Here is a 6,634-nt window from a genome sequence, read left to right on the forward strand (position 1 = left end):
ATTACTTTTTTACATTTACTGAAAGTAATTTATATTTACATTTACCGAAGGTAAAATTTAATTACATTTACCGTAGTAAATAAAAATTACATTTACATTTAAGTAAATTACCAAAATACCCCTATCGGAAAACACTGTTACGCCGCCACGTACACGCGCCACCCGCCGGCAGGCCGCGCGTGGGGCACACGCGCTGAGCCCAGGGACGGCGCGTAGCACGCCACCGCCACCACATTTCTCTCCCTTTTTCTCCCCTCTCCTCCGCCACGGCCTCACGCCGCCCCTAGCCCATCCACGCCCTCACACGCGCCGCTTAAGGCGGCGGTATCCCCCTCTTCCTTCCTCCTCCCCCGATCTGCAACAAATCCTTCCAATCCCAACAAAACCACACCAAACAACCATACAAACTATCAATTCAACTCATCCTTACCTAATCCACGCCTTGGAGTCACCGGAGATCGTCGGAGGGACGCATGCCAGCGGCGATGGAATTTGCAGGCCTCGGGTTGGAGCGGAGAGACTCACGCCGACGCGGGGAGGTGTGGCGAGCTCGAGGGTTGCTGCGGTCGTCCGTGCGAAGCTTCCCAGGCCGGCGGTGTGGCTCACGGTGCGCCGGAGGGCGAGATCGCCGCTCGATCGTTTCGGAGGGGGAGGGAGAACTCGAGAGAAGAGAGAGAGTTCGAGGGAGAGGACGGCGAAATGAAAGGGTTTCCTGTTATGGAAACCCTAGTTAAAAAAAATCCTTTTTATACTAGTTTCCAAATCGGAAACTAACTTCCGACGTGAATAACTTTTACGTACGATGTCCGTTTCGAACGTGTCACATACTCACGAACTCGTATCGACGAGCTCTACAACTTTCGTGAAGGAAGTTTTCACGACCGATCGACTAAATAAAAGTCGATAAATTCGTTCGGAAACGTAACGTTTTCTTATTAAACGTTCTCGGAACGTTTCCGTTTCCGTTTCGTAACGTTAGCAAACAATCAATTTCCTTTTAATTGAATTTCATAACTATATAGAATTCAATTCGATTTTCAAATATCGTTTCAAAAATCTAGGGTTATTACAGCTTAATTCACTGTAAGTACCTGTTTCATTTCTTTGTTCAATTTCAGGAAATAATTTGGTCTTCAGACTTCAGGTAGTGGCCTCCAGGGTGCTGGGGATTCGGCAGGATAAGCACTCACCTGCGAAGATGGGGCGTCCTAGAGGCCGGATGAACTCAAACAAAACGGCTAAGCACCAACTTAATTTGGAATATAGGGCGGAGCTTCAGATGACTCTGGCGGAGCTTGTTCATAATGAAAGATGGCGGTGGAGCCAGTGGTGGAGCAGGTTATCCTATCAGAGAATGTGGCAAAAGAACCTAAAGGTGATGACATGTGCCTCTTCAAGGAGGCCGACGACGAGTAGTCTCCTAGCTGAGCTAGGAAACATCCTTTCTCACCCTTTCTTCGTGTTATTTCTCCAGTATAGGGTACGCAATTGATGTCATAGGCCTGAGCTGGTTGAAAGTCTACTTGGTTGGGATTTGAAAGTTATTATGTTTTCTTTTGTTTCATTTTTATTCGTTTCGAACTATGGTTTTTTAATAAGCGCGTTTGCGCCATTATTTTCTTAGTGTAGCTTACATTTGGAGTGGCTATGTCACTCCATTTGTTTGGTCCTTGTGGCCATGCATGATGATTGCCAAATGAAGTCATTCATTCTCCTAAAAAAAACTTCATCAATCCCGTTTGAATCGAATGAAGCCATGCATGTGATACCCAGGAACAAGTTAATTAGCAAATTATTCATTGCGCCTCGATTAATAAACGACGGCTGTAACGATAACGGTTCGAAGGTAGTGAACAATAAGTTCACTGAAGGTCTTGTTGTGCGGAAGCGACTAACAATCCCATACACACGGGTCCAATAGTGCCTATATTTTCCCCATTTAGCCACCGGTGTTTTTAAATGATTTTGGGTAACAGATGGGTTTCCCAGTGTCTGATGATTACACATATTTTTAAATGATATTGGGTAACATATGGGTTGCCCAGTATCACATGAGTACGTTTGTCTTTAAATGTTATTTGACATATTTCCTTTGTATGCGATGTATGTTTACTGTTGGTTTACTCATACGGGCTGAAAAGCTTACCGGGTTTGTGTTTACAATCCTGATGCACCAATTCGATGATGTATGAGATAGTTCTGCATGTGGGGATTAGGAGATTCGGAAGATTTAATTTTATGTTTGTGGTGAGAATTGAGTGAATTTTACATTTACATTAGTTATGTATTATTCAAGTCGACCGAGTCATGTTATGGACTCAGTTTCGATACATTGTTATTATAAGATGATTTTAATATATTTGAGATTGTTTTAGATTTTTCATAGTTTCAAATTTAAATTTTTATCATTCGAAATTTCAGAATTGTGACAAACCAAGATGTCTAACGGTGACGTTTAACGATTGTGTGACACAAAACAGAAAAAAGACTAAGAAATGGACAGCCGGTCTTTATTAAGCTTATCAAATTGTGATTTCGCTATAAACCCGGAGTTTTCTGCTTCCCTCTCCTCACACTCTCACTGTGACACACTGTACGTCTCTCAAGCTCTCTCTCTCTCTCTCTCTCTCTCTCTCTCTCTCTAATCTGTCTTTCTTTGCTTTCTTGAGTGTGTGTGTGTGAATCTGGATTTGACCTATATTGGCAATTTCAGTGCAGAATTGATATGTATTATAGTGCAGTTTTACTAAATTTACTTTGTTCCTAGTCGAATTGATAGTCTTGATCGAAGTTGCAGTTTTGCTTCAATTTCAGTATTGATTCCTTAGTCGATTTGTTAGCTTCATTTTACTGTATGCTTTTTATGTATACAATTTCCTTCAAGATTGCTAGTTAGTCTTTTGTATCTTTGTATCAGTTTTAGTGCAGAATTGATAGGCCTTATATGATACTCGAGTTCTTCTTTGATAGTCTTGATCGTAGTTTCAGTATTGATTCTTTAGTTCAAGATAGTATACTAACCACAGCTCTTTTTCACCCATCAATTGTAATAATATTTGTCAAGCGCTAGCTATTTCGCAATTTAAGTCTTATATGATACTCGAATTTTGCTACATATTCTGTATTGACAATTTTCTGGATTGACAATTTCTCTCAAGTTCTATGTCTTTTGTGCTTGTACTCAACTCTTTCAACATCTCCAGGAAACACATTCAATAACTGTAGAGACTAATTCACCTACTATTCTTCTCTGAACTTAACTTTTCTCTTTAACTTCATTTTGTATCTTTGCGTAGTTTGTGATGGACTCACCTACAAAACAGAGGCTACGGATCCGATGTAACAATCTCGCAAACGCTCTCCATGCCCTACAACAGCTTGAGATAGCGTTGGGGGAGTGCAACCCGGAGGATGGGGATGTTGAACCCTACAACAGGGCCGAGGCTCTGGCCAGTGTGGCACTGATCAAGGAGGGCCTGAGAGGCAACTTAAACCAGCTCGCGTTGCTGATGCTGAATGCAGGGGGAGGAAACTTCGGCAACAATGAACTAAATGGTGCGCTATGGGCAGCCGAACTGTTGACAGGGCAGAATAATGCACCGATAAGGAGGAGGGATGAAGAAGGAGGAGGACTTATCAGCTGCTGTAAGAAATGGCTAGGTGGGCGGGCCGCCGTGGGTTGCGAGGAGGTGACGGCATTCTGTGATGGGATGATCAGAGTATTGACAAGGGTGCTGATTGGTGGGGTGATAAAGGTGTCATGGGAACTGATGGTGGGACACTTGATTCCGGATGAGAATATGAGTAACTGGAGTAAGTGCATTGATATTTATGAGTTCTCTGTTTATGTGTATACCTCTTTAAAAACACAGTTTTGACTTTGCTAACTATTAGTCTATTACTCAAAAGACTTTGCTAACTCTCTTTTATGACCAGCTGAATTGGCCCGAGAGATCCAAGATGCAATGGCTAGACACCAGTAATCTGCGTGACTTCACTGACATGAAAAGAGGAATGCGCTCAAAATGTATGTTCTTCTTCTGGGGATGACCCAAGGTTGGGCCTCCATGTTTAGATTCAAACTCTTTTTCCATTGTAATGGTAACAATTGATCAAACTCTTGCTTCTTTTGAGTCATTGCTTGTAATGCTTGCTTAATCAGGCAGATTGGGGATTCCTTAAGATCCATCAGAACAGACGCAATTGTCACCTAACTGAATTTGTCCCTTGGTTCTTTTTAAGTCTTGAACAATATGCAGTTAGCTCGAAGTTATGTGTTGCATTACTGATCTTCAATTGAATATATTGTTCAAATGACATCCTGTTATCTTAGTGTATATCACCCTATTACCATACAGAACACTAGAGCCAATTCCATAACTTCACCTTGTAATGCAATAACACAGAGTAAAAAGATGTATCATATAAAACAGAGCAATTAACCAACCTTTGCCAGTTTGCCGTTCCAGTAACACCGTCAATAATAGCCAATGTGTTGTTGGTCTTGTCGGGGATGATGTGAAGGGCAAAACGCAAGGGAATATATAGTAATTTTGCAGAACAAGCAAGAGAGCAAAATGATCTGTAATCAGTCGTGAATGAAATCGACGAATGACAAGGAAGCATAGCATATTTTCATACATTTCGTGCTAATCGAAATATTCAATTGGCTTTTATATGAATTTCTCCTATAATCTTCATATGACTAGCTCCTATTGAGAATTGGTGTAAAATTTTGCAAAATGAAATTGATAGAAGAAGAACAAGAAGTTGCAAAACTAAATTATGTGATGAATATATATATATATATATATATATATATATTGATGTTAACAACATGAATTAAATATAATGAAATAATTATTGATGTGATTCACATTCAAAATGAATTTTAAAACCTAAGATTAGGACAATTATTTAATATAGTTTTTTATATTAGAATGGTAGATTAGACTTATACACAATTGTGAATTATAATAATAAATGTTTTTGGGTGTAGAATGAACAAGAAAATGAGTGTGGGCTTAGATTCAAAGAAGTACACCTTAAATGGGTTTAACTCTAATTTTCTCTTAAATATTTTTTTACTAGGTAAATTGGTAAATTGTACTCAACTAAAATTCCATACATTGTTTTGTGTCGTAGGTTCGACTAAATCACCGTAATCTTTCAAGGAAATAAAACTTCCCTTGTAACTAAGTATTCTCTCTCTGTATGGAGCATTTTCGATGCGTTTCATGGAAGTGTGTTGTAGATCCAATAAATAGTGTACTGTCGAACTCAACGTCCCACATGTGTGATTCACATGCGGTTCATACGTTTCAAAAAATATGCCCTTCTCCCACTCACCACAAGTGTGATTTACATAACCATTCCGTGGATATTCTACAAACTTCTGCATGTTATTTATTTTGTAATCCAGTGACCATTCTTTCTTACCATAATCTTTCATCACCCATATCTCGATAAACTTTCCCGACGAAACATCCACAATGGTCAGAGATCCTTTCATATTAAGAAAGTAGTAGTCATTAAGATCTCTCATGTAATCACGCTCCTTTAAGGTAGGATGAGGGGTCCAACAAAACTCCTCTTTCTTGAAATCAAAAGAAATTATTCCAATGGCGGAAGTCATAGGTTCCCTAGCCAACCAATGCATATCTCCATATGCACATACACTTTTGCTGCTCATCAACTCACAAGGGGGAACTGATTGTATTACTCGCCAAAAGCATGATGATCTTGGTCGCAATACAAAAACCTTGGCTGCCAGTTGATTATTCTCTTTGTAAGCATGAACAATTTTGTAAGTGTTGGTCGTACTATCAAATCCCATGCCATACCAATCTAACGTATGCTTGGTTTCTGTAGTTGGGATCATCAGAACTTCTCCCTTGAAAGGATTCAGCAAGCAGGATGGACCTCCATATAGCACCGATTTTAAGAATATCAAGTTGCGAAAAACGAATTCTACATCGAAGAAAGAAATTGACAGAATCTTTGAAATAGGAAAACCATACTTGGGTTTTTTGAAGTCTGACTTGCCATTGTATTCCAATGGTTGCAACTGTATTTGAAATCTGTAAGTCGTCCAACACCAAGAGTGATTAAAAAACATGAGCTGAGGTACTTCAGCAGCAGAGTTCATACCATTGTTAAGTAATGTGGACATGTGCAGTGAAGCAAACAAAGAGTTGTCGATTATGCTTGAAAAGGCTTTGGAGGCACATTGGATGCAACATATCGATTTGGTGGGCAGCCTCAAGAGAATACTCTCTATGACGTCGTCAGGTAGATCCATCATTCTGGACTTCAAGTTTGCCTTTCTCATCTGATCGCGACACTTCTTCCATCGTATGATTGGAACCAGTAAGAGAAGATACGATGCCAAAGGTTTCAGGCGATGGATGCATCGATATCTGTCTGAATATTTTGCACTAGTCCATAAACTAGAGACAATAGCCTTGGTCAGAATCGACCTACCCATCAAATAATATGTTTTCTCTTGATATATCCTTTGATGATGATTTCGGTACTTCGAATTTGGTATACCAAAATTTCACGTCGTGCATGTATATATTATACGTAAAACATATCCAAATCCTAATGGTACTTGTAGTACGTTTGCAAAACG

The sequence above is a fragment of the Argentina anserina genome, chromosome 3 (genome assembly GCF_933775445.1).
Source record: "Argentina anserina chromosome 3, drPotAnse1.1, whole genome shotgun sequence".
Classification (NCBI taxonomy): domain Eukaryota; kingdom Viridiplantae; phylum Streptophyta; class Magnoliopsida; order Rosales; family Rosaceae; genus Argentina; species Argentina anserina.